This window comes from Microcaecilia unicolor, chromosome 7 (genome assembly GCF_901765095.1).
Source record: "Microcaecilia unicolor chromosome 7, aMicUni1.1, whole genome shotgun sequence".
Classification (NCBI taxonomy): domain Eukaryota; kingdom Metazoa; phylum Chordata; class Amphibia; order Gymnophiona; family Siphonopidae; genus Microcaecilia; species Microcaecilia unicolor.
In genome coordinates, this window is record NC_044037.1 from 149,193,083 (window position 1) to 149,213,104 (window position 20,022).

Consider the following 20,022-nt stretch of genomic DNA (forward strand, 5'->3'; position numbering starts at 1 on the left):
AGAAACGTTCTTATTCTCCTTGGCACACTTCAGTTCCGGAAGTGCTAGAAATTTTGCAAGGTACAGGTTGCGGCTTTGGCTTGTTTCCGGGGGAAGGTACAGGGTGTATCCTTGGCCTCTTCTCCGGACGTGGTTCATTTTTTGCGGAGCGTGAAGTTGATTCGTCCGCCGCGGTGTCAGGTTGTTCCTCCGTGGGATTTGAATCTGGTGTTGGTGGGTTCCCTCTTTGAGCCGTTGGTTTCAAGTACTTTTAAGGATCTCACTCTGAAGACAGTGTTTTTGGTGGCTATTGCTTTGGCTCGGCGGATTTCAGAGTTGCAGGCTTTGTCTTGTCGTGCTCCTTTTTTGACTTTTTCTAAGGAAAAGGTGTCCTTGAAGCCCGTTTCATCCTTTTTGCCTAAGGTGGTTTCCTCTTTTCATGTGAATCAGGACATTTCTTTGCTAATTTTGGGCGTTAGGTCGGGAGATTCGACTCGCCGTTTAGCTAAATTGGATGTTCGTCGAGCTTTGCGTTCTTACTTGACAAGGAATCAAGTGTTTCGGGTCTCTGATAGATTGTTTGTGTTGTATGGGGGACCTAAGAAGGGTGCTGCAGCTTCTAAAGCAACGATATCCAGATGGTTGAAAGAGGCAGTTTCTTCAGCATACTTGCTCAAGGGGCGTGAGGTGCCTTCGGTACTTAAGGCGCATTCTACTCGGGTGGGTGGCTTCCTCCTGGGCTTAAAGTAGTTTGATTCCTCCTCAAGATATTTGCAGAGCGGCTGTCTGGTCCTCTCTGCATTCTTTTGTGAAGCATTATAGGATTGATGTGCAGGCTAGAGTGGATGCGAGTTTTGGTGCGGCAGTTCTGACTTCTGGTTTTCGGGGTTCCCGCCCTTAGACTGCTTTGGTACTTCCCAAGCGTCTTGACCAGTCTGGAGGGTCGCCGAGGAAGATGAAATTAGGCCCTACCTGCTAATTTTCTTTCCTCTAGACCCTCCAGACCAGTCAAGAACCCACCTGGTATGTTTTAGTCTAGTGTGGTCTGCAGGCTGGTTTTGGTTTTGTGCCTCAGGGTTGCTATGACTGATAGGTCTTTAGTTCTGGACTTATCGTTTTCTGAAGTTCAGTGGTAGTAGCCTCTGCGTTGTCAGGGGCGGACCGCAGCGCTTTGGCATTCGGTCGACAGAAGCATATTCGTATCTGTTTTGAGTTCTGAGTACAGGGTTCTGTGTTTTCATTTTATGTGTTTGATTGTTCTTTTCTGCTTTGTTACTGATTTACTGGCTGCTTGGGGGTTGGCAGGTGGCTTATACATTGTTACAGTTTTAGTGTTCTCAGTCTCCCTCTACTGGTAGGAGTGCATAACCCAAGCGTCTTGACCAGTCTGGAGGGTCTAGAGGAAAGAAAATTAGCAGGTAGGGCCTAATTTCACCATCATATCACCTCTCCTTTCCTCTAGTGTATACAGTGGGGGAAATAAGTATTTGATCCCTTGCTGATTTTGTAAGTTTGCCCACTGACAAAGACATGAGCAGCCCATAATTGAAGGGTAGGTTATTGGTAACAGTGAGAGATAGCACATCACAAATTTAATCCGGAAAATCACATTGTGGAAAGCATATGAATTTATTTGCATTCTGCAGAGGGAAATAAGTATTTGATCCCCCACCAACCAGTAAGAGATCTGGCCCCTACAGACCAGGTAGATGCTCCAAATCAACTCGTTACCTGCATGACAGACAGCTGTCGGCAATGGTCACCTGTATGAAAGACACCTGTCCACAGACTCAGTGAATCAGTCAGACTCTAACCTCTACAAAATGGCCAAGAGCAAGGAGCTGTCTAAGGATGTCAGGGACAAGATCATACACCTGCACAAGGCTGGAATGGGCTACAAAACCATCAGTAAGACGCTGGGCGAGAAGGAGACAACTGTTGGTGCCATAGTAAGAAAATGGAAGAAGTACAAAATGACTGTCAATCGACAAAGATCTGGGGCTCCACGCAAAATCTCACCTCGTGGGGTATCCTTGATCATGAGGAAGGTTAGAAATCAGCCTACAACTACAAGGGGGGAACTTGTCAATGATCTCAAGGCAGCTGGGACCACTGTCACCACGAAAACCATTGGTAACACATTACGACATAACGGATTGCAATCCTGCAGTGCCCGCAAGGTCCCCCTGCTCCGGAAGGCACATGTGACGGCCCGTCTGAAGTTTGCCAGTGAACACCTGGATGATGCCGAGAGTGATTGGGAGAAGGTGCTGTGGTCAGATGAGACAAAAATTGAGCTCTTTGGCATGAACTCAACTCGCCGTGTTTGGAGGAAGAGAAATGCTGCCTATGACCCAAAGAACACCGTCCCCACTGTCAAGCATGGAGGTGGAAATGTTATGTTTTGGGGGTGTTTCTCTGCTAAGGGCACAGGACTACTTCACCGCATCAATGGGAGAATGGATGGGGCTATGTACCGTAAAATTCTGAGTGACAACCTCCTTCCCTCCGCCAGGGCCTTAAAAATGGGTCGTGGCTGGGTCTTCCAGCACGACAATGACCCAAAACATACAGCCAAGGCAACAAAGGAGTGGCTCAGGAAGAAGCACATTAGGGTCATGGAGTGGCCTAGCCAGTCACCAGACCTTAATCCCATTGAAAACTTATGGAGGGAGCTGAAGCTGCGAGTTGCCAAGCGACAGCCCAGAACTCTTAATGATTTAGAGATGATCTGCAAAGAGGAGTGGACCAAAATTCCTCCTGACATGTGTGCAAACCTCATCATCAACTACAGAAGACGTCTGACCGCTGTGCTTGCCAACAAGGGTTTTGCCACCAAGTATTAGGTCTTGTTTGCCAGAGGGATTAAATACTTATTTCCCTCTGCAGAATGCAAATAAATTCATATACTTTCCACAATGTGATTTTCCGGATTTAATTTGTGATGTGCTATCTCTCACTGTTACCAATAACCTACCCTTCAATTATGGGCTGCTCATGTCTTTGTCAGTGGGCAAACTTACAAAATCAGCAAGGGATCAAATACTTATTTCCCCCACTGTACATATTCAAGTCTCCCAGTCTCTTCTCATACGTCTTGTTGCACAAATGCTGTACCATTTTTGTCACCTTCATCTGAACCGCCTCAAGTCTTTTTATGTCTTTGAAGAGATACGGCCTCTAAAACTGGACACAATACTCCAAATGGAACCTCACTAATGACTTGTATAGGGGCATCAACATCTCCTTTCTTCTACTGGTTATGCCTCTCTCTATTCAGCCTAGCATTCTTCTGGCAATAGCCATCACCTTGTCACTTTGATTCACTGCCTTGAGATCCTCAGACACTATCACCCCAAGGTCTCTCTCCTGATCCGTTTGTGTCAGTCTTTCAGTCCCTAGCGCATACTTCTCTTTTTGAATTTCTACATCCCAAGTGTATCACTTTGCACTTTTTTGCATTAAATTTGAACTGCCAAACATTCAAGGCTTCTATAGTGTATGCAGGAGGGGTGGGGGAAAGTTAGGTTGGAAAAGAAAAACAGGCCATGCAAATACGATTTTCAAAAGGATGTATGCTATTTACCCCCCCCCCCCCCCCCCCCCCACCACCTGAAGAAATATGTGCAAAATGAAAATTTAAATACATATGATAAAAGTATCTGTGTGCTTGCATTTATGTGGGCTGTTTGAAAATTACCAACTATATGTTACCTAGCTGTTTCTTACTTTTAGGGGAGACCGGACAGAAGTAGGAACTCTGAAAGATGAAGGGCTTCAAGTCTCCAGCACCTCAGAAAATCAGTCTTTTGCGGTGAGTTTCTCAATTATTTATGTTTAAAATATACTTAATTGGATTGTGATTTCCATTTCAAATAATGATTATTTTGTGCATGGATTTAACTTTTTGGTAATAGATTCTATGACAACAGTATACCTTTCATACCAGAGGAGGTAATAGCCAGCAGTGGCGTACCAAGGGGTGGGGACGGTCCACCCCGGGTGCACGCCGCTGGGGGGTGCTGCGGCGCGTGCCTGCTGCGAGAGTTCGCTAACTTCTCTCGTTCGCTGCAGCTCCCTCTGCCCCGGAACAGGTTACTTCCTGTTCCAGGGCAGAGGGAGCTGCAGCGAACGAGCAAAGTTATTAAACTCGCGGCAGGCGCGCGCTGCGGCAACCCCCCCCCCAGCGGCATGCACCCCGGGGGGGGCCTCTTTCGCGGGGGGGGGGGTGTCTTTCGCCGGGGGGGGGGTCCGCGCTGCATCGGGGGGGGCGCTGCACCCGGGAGGCGGGGCGCCGCCCCGGGTGTCCGCCCCCCCTATGAACGCCACTGATAGCCAATACTGCTATATTAATCAAATAACTCTCTCTTTTGCTTATGGGGACAGATGCTGGTTTATTTACATTTATTTTCTAATAATGAAGGGGGAAACAGTTTTCAAAGCATTTATCTAGGTATGTTGTCTGTGCATCTGCAAGCTCATTTTTAATAGGAAGCTACATACACATTATATCTTTGATAGTGCATTAGCATTCAGACCATGAGTATGGAAATACTGAGAGAAAGTACATGTGATGATTTAAAAATGAAATTACCATGCTTGTTCTCTCCCAACAGAACCCTGTTCCCTCCCAACAGAACCCTGTTCCCTTTTATTTGTACTGAGGGGAATGGGCATGTTTACCCACATAAAACCTTTGACAGTTGGGCTCCGTGTTTTTACCCTATTCAACTACTTGCACAGAATAGGTGGCGCAGAGTATGTTGATGCTTTTAGTGTGTGTACATAAGTATATAAGTACATAAGTATTGCCATACTGGGACAGAACAAAGGTCCATCAAGCCCAGCATCCTGTTTCTAACAGTGGGCAATCTAGGTCACAAGTACCTGGCAAGATCCCAAAACAATACAATACATTTTGTGCTGCTTATCCTAGAAATAAGTTGTGGATTTTCTCCGTTTCAATAATGGCTTATGGACTTTGTTTTTTTTTTAATGAAGCTATCCAAACCTTTTTTAAACCTCGCTAAGTTAACTGCTTTTACTACATTCTCTGGCAACGAATTCCAGAGTTTAATTACATGTTGAGTGAAGAAATATTTTCTCCGATTCATTTTAAATTTACTATTTTGTAGCGTCATTGCATGCCCCCTAATCCTAGTATTTTTGGAAAGAGTAAACATAAGTACATAAGTAATGCCACACTGGGAAAAGACCAAGGGTCCATCGAGCCCAGCGTCCTGTCCACGACAGTTGCCAATCCAGGCCAAGGGCACCTGGAAAGCTTCCCAAACGTACAAACATTCTATACATGTTATTCCTGGAATTGTGGATTTTTCCCAAGTCCATTTAGTAGCGGTTTATGGACTTGTCCTTTAGGAAAACGTCTAACCCCTTTTTAAACTCTGCTAAGCTAACCACCTTCACCACTTTCTCCGGCAACGAATTCCAGAGTTTAATTATGCGTTGGATGAAGAAAACTTTTCTCCGATTTCTTTAAATTTGCTACACTGTAGTTTCATCACATGCCCCCTAGTCCTAGTATTTTTGTAAAGCGCGAACAGACACTTCATATCCACCTGTTGCACTCCACTTATTATTTTATATATCTCTATCATGTCTCCCCTCAGCCGTCTCTTCTCCAAGCTGAAAAGCCCTAGCCTCCTTAGTCTTTCTTAATAGGGAAGTCGTTCCATCCCCGCTATCATTTTAGTCGCCCTTCACTGCACCTTTTCCAATTCTACTATATCTTTCTTGAGATGCGGCGACCAGAATTGAACACAATACTCAAGGTGCGGTCACACCATGGAGCGATACAACGGCATTATAACATCCTCACACTTGTTTTCCATACCTTTCCTAATGATACCCAACATTCTATTCGCTTTCCTAGCTGTAGCAGCACACTGAGCAGAAGGTTTCAGTGTATTATCAATGACGACACCCAGATCGCTTTCTTGGTCCATAACTCCTAATGTGGAAACTTGCATGACGTAGCTATAATTTGGGTTCTTTTTTCCCACATGCATCACCTTGCACTTGCTCACATTAAACGTCATCTACCATTTAGCCGCCCAGTCTCGTAAGGTCCTTCTGTAATTTTTCACAATCCTGTCGCGAGTTAACAACTTTGAATAACTCTGTGTCATCAGCAAATTTAATTACCTCGCTAGTTACTCCCGTCTCTAAATCATTTATAAATATATTAAAAAGCAGCGGTCCTAGCACAGACCCCTGAGGAATCCCACTAACTACCATTCTCCATTGTGAATACTGCCCATTTAACCCCACTCTCTGTTTCCTATCCTTCAACCAGTTTTTAATCCAAATTAGGACGTTTCCTCCTATCCCATGACCCTCCAATTTCCTCTGTAGCCTTTCATGAGGTACCTTGTCAAACACCTTTTGAAAATCCAGATACACAATATCAACAGGCTCCCCTTTGTCCACATGTTTGTTTACTCCTTCAAAGAATTGAAGTAAATTGGTCAGGCATGATTTCCCCACACAAAAGCCGTGCTGACTTGGTCTCAGTAATCCATGTCCTTGGATGTGCTCTGTAATTTTGTTTTTGATAATAGCCTCTAACATTTTCTCCGGCACCGACGTCAGACTCACTGGTCTATAATTTCCCGGATCTCCCCTGGAACCTTTTTTAAAAATAGGTGTTACATTGGCCAACTTCCAATCTTCCAGTACCACGCTCGATTTTAAGGATAAATTGCACTAACAGTAGCTCCGCAAGCTCATTTTTCAGTTCTATCAGTACTCTAGGATGAATGCCATCCGGTCCAGGAGATTGGCTACTCTTCAGTTTGCTGAACTGCCCCATTACGTCCTCCAGGTTTACCGTGAAGTCAGTAATTTTCTCCGACTTGTCCGCTTGAAATACCATTTCCGACACCGGTATCCCACCCAAATCTTCCTTGATGAAGACCGAAGCAAAGAATTCATGTAAGCCGCATTGAGCCTGCCATGAGTGGGAAAGCGCGGGGTACAAATGTAACAAAAAAAATCTCCCCTCTACATCTTTATCTTCCTTGATCGCCCCTTTTACCCCTCGCTCATCCAGCAGGCCAAGCAATTCTTTTGCCGGCTTTTAATATACTGCAAAAAAATTTTTGCTATGTTTTTTTGCCTCTAATGCTATCTTTTTTTCGTAATCCCTCTTGGCCTTCTTTATCTGCGCCTTGCATTTGCTTTGACACTCCTTATGCTGCTTTTTGTTATTTTCAGACTGTTCCTTCTTCCATTTTCCATTCCACTCATTATTTTATAGACCTCTTTCATGTCAGCCATCTTTTCTCCAAGCTGAAGAGCCCTAGCCACTTTAGCCTTTCCTTATAGGGAAGTTTTCCCTTCCTCTTTATCATTTTCATCACCCTTCTCTGTATCTTTTCTTATTCCACCATATCTTTTTTGAGATGCGGTGGAACTTTGTGCAGAATTCCAAAGAACTACTACCCTAGTAATTTCTCTTTGAAAATTAGGTTAAAGTACATACTGTGATAAACACAGGACTGCCCTACCCTGAGGAGGCCGCTAGATGGCGCTTTCCTACCAGCACTATGAAAAGGGACATCAGGGTAATTTCCTGAAGAGGCCAGCAGGGGGAGCTCCCGCTAAGGCCTGTTAAGAGAAGGACACCCAGAAGGCTCTGGACTCTTCCAGAACTAGGAGGGGGGCCCCAGAAAGGGTGTGGTGGGCTAGTAGTAGCCCTATATAAACAGTACCTCCTGAGGAGCTAGGGAGAGAAGATGAGGGGACCTGCAACGCCTGGAGTCTGAGGATTACAAGAGGGAGAAAAAGAAGGAAGTAACCTGCTGAAGGAGAGCTCCTGGAAAGTTGAGAGAAGGTTCCCTCAAAAACCTAAGAGGTACTTACCTAGCTGTGGACAGGATTTATGACATTATGTATGGTGTGAAGTGAAAGTACCTAATAGCCGTGGGGTGGAGGATAGGACGATAAAGTTGTGAAGAGTGTCCTATCCAGGGGTGGTGGCTGTTATACACAGAGACCCAGGTCTCTCAAGTAAATGGGCTCAGTGAGTGAACTGGTAAATGAATAAGAACTGGAGAGAAGTTGTTCCCCACATGACTGCAGCCAAGTACTAATAACTTGAATTTGCATATGTTGACTGTCTGAATTTGCATATTTCTGAAGGCTGGAGAAGCAGAGTTATAGTCTCAGGGAAAGTGCAGTGGGTCACTGTCCGTGAGCAAGAGGAGTGACCGGGGCACGTTGGACATAACTGGAAAGAGTTCCAGGGGGACGGAAGGCAGGTCCGAGCAGTCACCCTGAGTGAAGCAGGAACCCAGGATATTGAGGTGGGTGCCTGCAAGCCACTAGGAAAAAATCAGCTGGAGCCAGGGGTTAGTGAGGCCAGGTGGAAAGCAGGAAGTGCATTTGTTTTTCAAGCTGTTCAGAAGCTGAGCGCAGGTGAACCTGGACGGGAGTCACTAGAGGGCCTCAGCACACACCAGAGCAACCCCTGGGGGTTTACAATACACCATGAGAATAATTTTAAAACAATGTGCAACACATAGAAAGAGAGATTACATTATGCATTGAGCTAACAGGATACAGGTCTGAGGAGCTTCAGGTCCTCCACACCTTTTATCTGCTTGGAGAGAACATACCTCATGGGCAGACAACAAGATGGCTGCTTTTATCTTTGTGTGGTCCAGGTAATTAAAATCTTAAATTTCAAGCACAAGATGATAAAGGGGATGGAACTCCTCTCATATGAGGAAAGGCTAAAGAGATTAGGTCTCTTCATCTTGGAAAAGAGATAGATAGGGGAGATATAATTGAGGACTACAAAATCCTGAGTGGTGTAGAACGAGTAGAAGTGAATTGATTTTTTACTCATTCCAAAAGTACAAAGACTACGGGACACTCAAGGAAGTTACATGGAAATACTTTAAAAATATATATTTTTTCACTCAATTAATAGTTAATCTCTGGAACTCTTTGCCAGAAGATGTAGTAACAGCAGTTAGCATATCTGGGTTTAAAAAAGGTTTGGACAAGTTCCTGGAGGAAAAGTCCATAGTCTGCTACTGAGACAGACATGGGGAAGCTACAGTTTGCCCTGGGATTGGTTGCATGGAATGTTGCCTCTATTTGGATTTCTGCAGGTACTTGTGACCTGGCTTGGCCACTGTTGGAAACAGGATGCTGGGCTAGCTGGACCTTTGGTCTAACCCAGTATGGCTATTCTTATGTTCTTGGATATCCTCTGGGGGTACAGACTTAAGAGGGATACTCTTCAGTCTGAAGGATCACCTATTAAGATTTTCCAAGATTTTTCACCTGCATTGCAGAAGTGTCATCGGCGATATTCACCCATTTGTGCCACCTTGTCTGAAAAACTTCATTTCTCGGGGGCAAGAGTAATGTTTTCATGTTGGGGACTGATTATATACATTTATTCCAGCTGTTTTTTCTTATTCTTCTTTATTACTTTATGTTATCCTGATGCTTCCTGTTCATTTAGGTTCTTCTATTGTTAATGCATTACTGTGGGGTGCAGGGACCCGTGCATCAAGCTGTGATCTTCTCACTGCGCTTTAGCAATGTGGGTAGAAATAGGGAGGCTGGGGGGTTCTCGGGAGGCTGAGGAGTAGGTGGGTTGGAGGGGTGGGGATGGATTGGTTGGGGAGTTGCCCTGTTTGTTTGCTGTGTGACTTGGAGCTGGATGTCTGTACTAGTTGCATGGTGTGAGATTGTATGTCAGGAGCCGAAAAATGTGGTTCACTGGCATAGGAGACTAACAGTAATTGGGGTGAAGGCTGGGCACCCTAGTTGCCTGTTTTGGATTTTTTGCTCTCTTACTCCACAGGGGCTCTGGGGACTGGGTTGATGTCTAATGGTACCACTCGGATTGCCATGTGGAAAGTGTGTGTGTGTGGGGGGGATATCTACCCCAATGAAATGCAGTGAAAACTTGTCTGCCTTGAAGTGTCACAGGGTGGATATCACCTGTCTGCAAGAGACCATGCTTACAGATGCAGAACACCTAAAGCAAAGATGAACCAGGGTGGGTGAAGTATTTTGTTCCTCCTCTGGTTCTCATAGGTGGGGGAGTTACAATTTTGTTTAACAGATCTTTGCAGTATAAGGCTGACCTTATCATAAAAGATACTGCGGGTCATGAGGATTCTCCGAGGACAAGCAGGCTGCTTGTTCTCACTGATGGGTTGACGTCCGACGGCAGCCCCAGGTCCAGAATTCTTCCTAGCAACAAAGTTTGCTAGAGCCCTCATGCGCACGAGTGCGCACAACGCACATGCGCGGCCATCTTCCCGCTCGTTGCGCGAAAGTGCCCCTCAGTCTCTTTTTTTCCCGCGGTCAGGGTGGCTGTTTTTCGGTCGCTTTGCGCCTCAGGAGAGAGCCCTTCCAGTTTTTACCGTCTTTTTTCCTCGTTTTCGCGAGTTTGCTCACTTGTTTTCTTGTTTAAAAAAAAAAGAGTTAAACTTAGCCGCCCTTCTCTTTAGTTTGCGGTAGTTTTTTTGTTTTCGTTTCGTGTGCGGCCCTGTTGGCCGCCCGTATGGGGTTTTGTTTTCCCCTTCTTTTTGGCGCCATCGCGTCTTTTGATTTCGCCGCCGCAATTTTTCCATCAATGTCATCGAAGATTGCCAGCGGCTTCAAGAAGTGCACTCGGTGCAGCCGGGCGATCTCAGTCACTGATCCACACGCTTCATGTATTCATTGTGTTGGGGCGAGTCACCTCCCTGACGCTTGTACTTTGTGTCGTGGTCTTAAAAAGCGGTCACAAGCATCGAGATTAGCTCAGTGTGAGTGCCTGTTCCACGCTTCGCCCGGTCCTTCAGCGTCGACGTCAGCAGCAGTACCGAGATCGGCGGCGGCGGTGTCAATGTCAGCATCGGAGAGTGCATCGACGTCTGGAGCGCAGGTAATGGCTGTCCAGAGACCATCTCACACTGGCAGCAATGGGCCATCGAGTGAGTCTCCACCTGCCTCGAGGACCCCTGCGGCGCAGACCCATCGGGACCGACCTTCTTCGGACCCGACCTCGAGGAGACGTTTGGATTCAACGTCTTCCTCGTCGGTACCTGGGGGTACCGAGACCGTGCTTCGAGCGAAGGCGAAGAAGCACCGGCATCGGTCGCCCTTCCACCATGGTACCAAGAGCTCTGGGACGCCGAAGGATTCAGCACCCATGAAGCATCGACGCCGGGAGGACCGCTCACCCTCCATTCAGGAAGTGTCGATGCGCACTTCTTCGGACAGCCCGGTACCGCCTCCACCTCCTCAGCAGATTCGGGCTTCGACTCCTGCACTGACTCCCCAGCCTTTCTCCACAGCCACTCGTGACGAGCACCTCAAAGCCATTCTTCCAGGGATCCTGGAAAGGCTGCTGCAATTGTCTGTTCCGGTACCGGCGGTGCTTGCGCCTACGGTACCGTTGATGGATGCGGCGGCTGGCTCCCCGTCTGTGGTGCGGCCTACGGCGTCGGCTGCCACCCAAGTGGTTTCCCCATCGACTTCGGTGGAGGGAGCTTCATCGCCGTCAGCACGGTAGTCTACTTCTTGACACCGTCATCAAGGACATCGCTCCTCGGCGTCGAGTCGGGCCCGGCTTCAGACTGCGGTCAGAGAGTTCTTGTCTGATACCGAGGGAGAGGCCTCGTGAGAGGCAGAGGAGGACCCAAGATATTTCTCGGATGAGGAGTCTTGTGGTCTTCCTTCTGATCCTACTCCTTCACCAGAGAGAAAGCTTTCTCTCCCCCCGAGAGTTTGTCTTTCTTGTCTTTTGTCCGGGAAATGTCTACGGCCATTCCCTTCCCAGTGGTTACTGAGGAGGAACCCAGGGCTGAGATGTTCGAGGTCCTGGACTATCCTTCACTACCTAAGGAGTCATCCACTGTTCCCCTACATAATGTCCTTAAGCAGACATTGATGGCGAGCTGGATGAAACCACTAACTAATCCCACCATCCCTAAAAACGTTGAGTCCCAGTACCGGATTCACGGGGACCCGGAGTTGATGAAGACCCAGTTGCCTCATGACTCTGGGGTTGTGGATTCCGCTCTCAAGAGTTCTAAGGATTACGCCTCGGCGCCCCCGGGGCAGGAGTCTGGACTCTTGGGAGGAAGGCCTATCATTCCTCTATGCTCGTGGCGTAAGATCCAGTCCTACCAGCTCTACATGAGCATCCATATGTGGAATAATGTGAAGCAACTGGCGGACTTGGTCGATCAGCCCCCTTTGGAGCAGGCCAAGCCTTTTCAGGAGGTGGTCAGGCAGCTGAAGGCATCACTTTTGATGTTGCGTCTAGGGCCGCTGCTCAAGGTATAGTGATGCACAGACTCTCATGGCTGCGTGCCTCTGACCTGGAGAATCGAGTCCAGCAGCGGATTGCAGACGCTCCTTGCCGGGGGGATATTTTTGGCAAGAAGGTCGAACAGGTGGTAGAACAGCTCCATCAGAGGGAAACCACATTCGACAAACTCTCCCACCGGACGCCTTCAGCATCTACCTCTTCAGGTAGATGTTTTTATGGGGGTCAGAGGAATGCTCCCTAAGCTTACGATAAGCGCAGGTACAATCCTCCCCGCCAGCCTGCTCAGGCTAAGCCCCAGCGCGCTCGTTCACGTCAACAGCGTGCGCCTCAACAGACCCCAGCAGCTCCCCAGCAAAAGCAAGGGATGGGCTTTTGACTGGCTCCAGTGTCTGTGCCGGACGATCTGCCGGTCGGAGGAAGGTTAAAATTTTTTCACCAGAGGTGGCCTCTTGTAACCTCCGCTCAGTGGGATCTTCAAATAGTCTGGCTAGGATACTCCCTCAATTTGATGTCTAAACCTCCAAATTGTCCACCGGGAGCTCAGTCCTTCAGCTTCCAGCACAGGCAGGTATTTGCAGAGGAACTCTCTGCCCTTCTCAGCGCCAATGCGGTCGAGCCCGTTTCACCAGGGCAAGAAGGGCTGGGATTCTATTCCAGATACTTCCTTGTGGAAAAGAAAACAGGGGGGATGTGTCCCATCCTAGACCTAAGGGCCCTGAACAAATATCTGATTCGTGAAAAGTTCAGGATGCTTTCCCTGGGCACCCTTCTTCCCATGATTCGGGAAAACGATTGGCTATGCTCTCTGGACTTGAAGGATGCTTATACACATATTCCGATACTGCCAGCTCACAGGCAGTATCTTCGATTCCGTCTGGGAACACAGCACTTTCAGTATTGTGTACTGCCCTTTGGTCTCGCCTCTGCGCCCCGGGTGTTCACCAAATGCCTGGCGGTAGTGGCAGCGTCTCTACGCAAGCTGGGAGTGCATGTCTTCCCTTATCTCGACGATAGGCTGGTGAAGAGCACTTCCGAGGCAGGAGCTCAGCAGTCCATTCAGATGACTCTCAAACTCCTGGAGCTACTTGGGTTTGTTATCAATTATCCAAAGTCCCATCTTCTTCCAGTCCAACAACTAGAATTCATAGGAGCTCTGCTGGACTCCAAGATGGCTCACGCCTACCTCCCTGAAGCAAGGGCAGACAATCTTCTGTCCCTCGTTTCTTGGGTCAGAGCATCTCAGCAGATCACAGCTCGGCAGATGTTGAGATTGTTGGGCCATATGGCCTCCACAGTTCATGTGACTCCCATGGCCCGCCTTCACATGAGATCAGTACAATGGACCCTAGCTTCCCAGTTGTCTCAGGCTGCGGGGGATCTAGAGGATGTTATCCAGCTGTCCACAGAGTTTCTCAATTCCCTCTATTGGTGGACAATTCGATCCAATTTGACCGTGGGACGTCCCTTTCAAATTCCTCAGGCACAAAAGGTGCTGATGACGGATGTGTCTCTTCTGGGGTGGGGAGCTCATGTCGATGGGCTCCACACTCAAGGAGTTTGGTCCCTCCAGGAAACCAGTCTTCAGATCAACCTCCTGGAGTTGAGAGTGGTCTGGAACGTGCTAAAGGCTTTCAGAGATCGGCTGTCAAATCAAATCATTCAAATTTGGACAGACAATAAGGTTGCCATGTACTACATCAACAAGCAGGGGGGCACCGGATCTCGCCCCCTGTGTCAGGAAGCCGTTCAGATGTGTCTTTGGGCTCGCTGGCACGGCATGTTTCTCCAAGCCACCTATCTGGCGGGTGTAAACAACAGTCTGGCCGACAGATTGAGCAGGATAATGCAACCTCACGAGTGGTCGCTCAGCTCGAGTGTGGTACGCAAAATCTTCCGAGCGTGGGGCACCCCCTCGGTGGATCTTTTTGCCACTCAGACCCATCACAAGGTCCCTCAGTTCTGTTCCAGACTTCAGGCCCACGGCAGGCTAGCGTCGGATTCCTTTCTCCTACATTGGGGCAAGGGCCTCCTGTATGCATATCCTCCCATACCTTTGGTGGGGAAGACTTTGCTGAACCTCAAGCAGGATCGCGGCACCATGATTCTGATCGCTCCCTTCTGGCCGCGTCAGATTTGGTTCCCGCTTCTTCTGGAGTTGTCCTCCGAAGAACCGTGGAGATTGGACTGTTTTCAAACCCTCATTTTTCAGAACGAGGGGGCACTTCTGCATCCCAACCTCCGGTCCCTGGCTCTCATGGCCTGGATGTTGAGGGCTTAGACTTTGCCTCCTTGGGTCTGTCGGAGGGTGTCTCCCGAGTCTTGCTTGCTTTCAGGAAAGATTCCACTAAAAAGAGTTACTTCTTTTAAATGGAGGAGGTTTGCCGTCTGGTGTAACAGCAAGGCCCTAGACCCTCGCTCTGTCCTACACAGACCCTGCTTGAATACCTTCTGCACTTGTCTGAGTCTGGTCTTAAGACCAACTCTTTAAGGGTTCATCTTAGTGCAATTAGTGTAGAAGGTAAGCCTATCTCTGGACAGCCTTTAGTTGTTCGCTTCATGAGAGGTTTGCTTTTGTCAAAGCCCCACGTCAAATCTCCACCAGTGTCATGGGATCTGAATATCGTTCTCACCCAGCTGATGAAACCTCCTTTTGAGCCACTGAATTCCTGCCATCTGAAGTACTTGACCTGGAAGGTCATTTTCTTGGTGTCTGTTACTTCAGCTCGTAGAGTCAGTGAGCTCCAAGCCTTGGTAGCCCATGCTCCTTATACTAAATTTCATCATAACAGAGTAGTTCTCCACACTCACTCTAAGTCCTTGCCGAAGGTGGTGTCGGATTTCCATCTGAACCAGTCAATTGTCTTGCCAACATTCTTTCCCCGTCCTCATACCCACCCTGCTGAACGTCAGTTGCACACATTGGACTGCAAAAGAGCATTGGCCTTCTATCTGGAGCGGACAAGCCCATTCAGACAGTCCGCCGAAATGTTTGTTTCTTTTGATCCCACACACACAGAAGGTGTTCTCTCCACAGAAGAACAACGAAGCAAAGAAAACAGTGGATACAAAAAAGTCCTCTCTCAAGTGGTGTCTTCTTAAGCAAGTTCTTTATTTCAAAACAATTAAAACAACGACCCGACATGAATCGTGTTTCGGCCGTATAGGCCTGCGTCAGGGGTCTATTCACTTCCAATAAAGAAAGAGAACATGTAGATAAAATTAACAACCAGTCAACTTTCTGCAAATTGAAATACTCACAGAAGTCAGACTTACTGGCCTGTAATTCCTAACCTCTTCTTTACTTCTGCTTCTGTGGAGAGGGACCACATCTGCTCTTCTCTAGTCCTCCGGGACCAGTCCTGACTCTTCAGGTGCTGCCTTCCTCCCATTCCATCCACAGAAGCAGAAGTAAAGAAGAGGTTAGGAATTACAGGCCAGTAAGTCTGACTTCTGTGAGTATTTCAATTTGCAGAAAGTTGACTGGTTGTTAATTTTATCTGCATGTTCTCTTTCTTTATTGGAAGTGAATAGACCCCTGACGCAGGCCTATACGGCCGAAACACGATTCGTGTCGGGTCGTTGTTTAATTGTTTTGAAATAAAGAACTTGCTTAAGAAGACACACTTGAGAGAGGACTTTTTTGTATCCACTGTTTTCTTTGCTTCGTGTTTCTTTTGATCCCAACAGAAGGGGAGTGGCTGTCGGGGAAATGCACCATTTCAAATTGGCTAGCAGATTACATATCCTTCACTTACGCCCAAGCTGGGCTGACTCTTGAAGGTCATGTCACGGCTCATAGTGTTCGAGCCAAGGCAGCGTCAGTGGCCCACTTGAAGTCAGCCGCTATAGAAGAGATTTGCAAGGTTGCGACGTGGTCATCTGTCCACACATTCACATCTCACTACTGCCTTCAGCAGGATACCCGACGCGACAGTCGGTTTGGGCAGTCGGTGCTGCAGAATCTGTTTGGGGTTTAGAGTCCAACTCCACCCACCCCGTTCCAGACTGCACTCTCAGTTAGTTGTTATTTTTTCAGGTCAATCTATGTTATGTCCTTGCTTGGCCCAATTGACCCTGTTTATTGTTTTGAGTGAGCCTAGGTGCTAGGGATACCCCATCAGTGAGAACAAGCAGCCTGCTTGTCCTCAGAGAAAGCAAAAGATACATACTTGTAGCAGGTATTCTCCGAGGACAGCAGGCTGATTGTTCTCACCAACCCGCCCTCCTCCCCTTTGGAGTTGTCTCTTCCTTTGTCTTGCTTTGTAAGTTGACTGAGGGGCACGTTCGCGTAACGGGCGGGAAGATGGCTGCGCACACTCGTGCGCACGAGGGCTCTACAAACTTTGTTGCTAGGAAGAATTCCAGACCTGGGGCTGCCGTCGGACATCAACCCATCAGTGAGAATAATCAGCCTGCTGTCCTCGGAGAATACGTGCTGCATGTATGTATCTTTCCCTTTCCACGTCGGCACCGAGGAGTCTCGGTGAGGTGCATCGGGCGAAGGCCAAGAAGCATCAACACTGATCTCCTTCAACGCACAGTGCCGGGAGCTCTGGGACGTCGATGGATCCAGCTCCTGAGAAGCATCGGTGCCAGGAGGAGCGCTCCCCCTCCATTCAAGAGGTGCCGACATGCACATCTCCCAGCTGCCGAGATCCTGCTCCCGCATTCCATGCGGTTAGGCAACCTGAGCCCACACCGGCCCCACAGCCTTTACAGATGATGGCTCTCAATGAGCGACTCCGGGCCTTGCTCCCAGAGCTTTTGGAGGCCTTTATGCAGCGATGTATGTCGGCATCGGGGGTGCCTGCGCCTACCACGTCTTCCACTGTGGACCCGTCTGGCTGCTAGCCTGAGGTGCAGCCTGCAACACCGTTGCTGCTTGCGGTTCCGATATCGATGGCCACCCAGGCCGGTTATCCTTCGACCAGTCTGAAGAGGATCCCAGGTACTTTTCCTCTGATTAGTCCTTTGGAATTCCTTCAGAACCTTCCCCGCCACCTGAGAGAAGGCTATCACCTCCTGAGAGCCTCTCTTTCTCCTCGTTTGTGCGGGAAATGGCTGAGGCCGTACCCTTGGATATAACAAAAGAGAGGGAACGAAGTACAAAAAAACAGCACCACGGGCTAAGATGCTCGAGGTTCTGGACTACACCTCTCCACCTAAGGGAGGCAATGATGGCTCCCTTCCATGAGGTACTCAAGGTAGTCCTCATATGGAACTGGGCATCCCCTCTGTCTGTCCCTGTGGTCCCCAAGAAAATTGACACCCAATATCGGATCCACGGGAGCCTGGGTTGGCAAGGTCTCAGTTACCCCACAACCCGGTGGTGGATGCCGCTCTCAAGAGAGCCAAGAGTACTAGGGACTATGCTTCGGCTCCCCCAGGCAGAGAAGCTAGGACCATGGATTCTTTTGGAGAAAAATGTATCGGGCCACAATGCTCATCGCCCATATTCAATCATTCCAGCTCTTCACGAGCGTCTACTTGCGGAACTTGGTGAGGCAGCTGTCTGGCTTGGTTGATGCACTTCCTGCGGAGCACGCCGAGCCTTTTTGCTAACTGGTCAAGCAGCAGAAGGCGTGTCGCAAGTTCTTAGCCAGGGGCACTTACGACACTTTTGATGTGGCATCCAGAATTTCTGCCCAAGGTACAGTGATGCGCAGACTCTGATGGCTGCATTTCTCTGACCAGCAGAGAATGGTGGATTCCCTATGCGGAGGGGGGGGGGGGGGGGGAGATAACCTTTTTGAAGAGAAGTTGAGGAACTGGTTGAATAGATCAAGAAGCATACTAATGCTATGTCTTCTCTCTCCCTCTGAAAACCACCTCCTCATCTAGGAGGTATTTAGGTGGGCCCCAGAGTACTTCTTATGCCTTTTCTAGAAGTAGGTATGCTCTGGCGGCTCACCAGCCTACTCAGGCTATGCCCAAGCGCGCTCATTCTCGTCAACGGCGTGCATCTAAAGCCCCTGCTGCTCCCCAGCAAAAGCAAGGGACAGGCTTTTGACTGTCTCCAGCAGAGCACAGCCACCATAAAAGTGTCCGTGCTGGACGACTTACCGGTTGGGGAGGTTAAAATCTTTCACCAAAGGTGGTCTCTCATAACCTCCAACCAGTGGGTTCTTCAAATAGTTTGGTTAGGATAGACCCTCAATTTGATATCCAAACCTCTAAATTGTCCACCGAGAGCTCATTCGTTCAGCTCTCAACACAGGTACTTGCAGAGGAGCTCTCCGCCCTTCTAAAGGCTCATGTGGTCGAACCAGTGGTGTTCCTGGGGGGGGGGGGGGGCGGTGGGTGTGGTCCGCCCTGGGTGCACGCCGCTGGGGGGGTGCCGCGCGCGCCTGTCCTTCGTTCGTTCCATGCTCCCTCTGCCCCGGAACAGAGGGAGCATGGAACGAACGAAGGACAGGCACGCGCGGCACCCCCTCCAGCGGCATGCACCCGGGGAGGGGGTTTCTTTCACGGGGGGGGGGGGGGTCCTTTTTGCCGGGGGGGGTCGCCCTGCATCCGGGGGGCGGGGCACATCGGCAATCCGCCCGAGGTGTCAGCCCCCCTAGGAACGCCACTGGGTCGAACCTGTTCCACCAGGGGAAGAAGGGCATGGGATTCTATTCCAAGTACTTCCTTGTGCAGAATAAGACAGGGTGATGCGTCCCATCCTAGACCGAGAAAAGTTCAGGATAGTTTCCCTGGGCACCCTTTGAATGGAATTTAATTACTTTGACCTCATACATTCCCAGACTGTTCTACACAGCCTGAGTACTGGTGGACTTAACAATCAGAAGGACGCTGGGATCAAGTGAATATGATAAAGTAATTCAAAGTTTATTAGTCTCTTACCAAAAGCAGGATTAAAACAAGATCATCACAGTGCATATGCCTGGCATTCATATCTCATCCTGGAAGAGCAGTGCTGCATGACACACAACCGGTTTTTGCATTCTCTCCTCTCGTCTCCTCTTCTTTTTTCTCCCCTTAATGCCCTAACTGTCAGCCTTTATATACAATTCTGCTATCATTGATCCCTATTAATATTTCATTCTCCCACTGGCAATCTTTGCATCTTATCCTTAGATATCCTAGATATCAACATCTTTGATAGCAATGATTTCACATGTTTCCAAGTTTCCCTTCAACCCCCCTGGATGTTCTTATTTACTTTCGTCTGACCCACCGTTATCTGCCTTTACCAAAATATCTTTGCTTCTTGTTATTGTCTGTTCACCTGTTGTTTTGAGAACAGATTCCGCCTCCCTCTGTCAGCTCTCAGTTGCTTAATTCAGCTTTTATTGCAGTGACATTATCTGTGTCAGAGATGGTCTTTTATTTTTAGAGGCCTAGTTCTCAGCTCTAAGCCTGCCTTGACCTGTATTTCACTGAAGGCAACTGATAGCATTTTTCTACATTCCCCTCTTGCCGGGCCCATAGGTGGGGCCGGCACACGTGACTTCTAGTATATGGCCATCCGTTCCAGAGGACTCCTAGTCTGATGTGGAGATATATAGATCAGGTGACATGGGCGGTCTGACATAGTGAAAAACAAGGCCATAACAAGAATCAATATGCGGGCACATAGATATATCAACACTACTTACAACTAAACTCCAATGTATTCATCGTTTCAAAAATATCGTTATTAACAACAATGTGCCTTTATATAAAACACTCTGTACCCACATGCATACACCAATCACTCTTAGTACCTGACTAAAACATCAAAACACATT

At 48.3% G+C, this 20,022-nt stretch overlaps 1 long non-coding RNA gene across 1 annotated transcript; it reads left to right on the forward strand.

The window, feature by feature from the left end:
- Positions 1-1,029: 1,029 nt before the first annotated feature.
- Positions 1,030-17,352, forward strand: LOC115474850. The gene is made up of 3 exons (XR_003942918.1): positions 1,030-1,040; positions 2,820-2,825; positions 17,221-17,352. It is a non-coding gene; the product is annotated as an uncharacterized LOC115474850 (long non-coding RNA).
- The last annotated feature ends 2,670 nt before the right edge of the window (positions 17,353-20,022 follow it).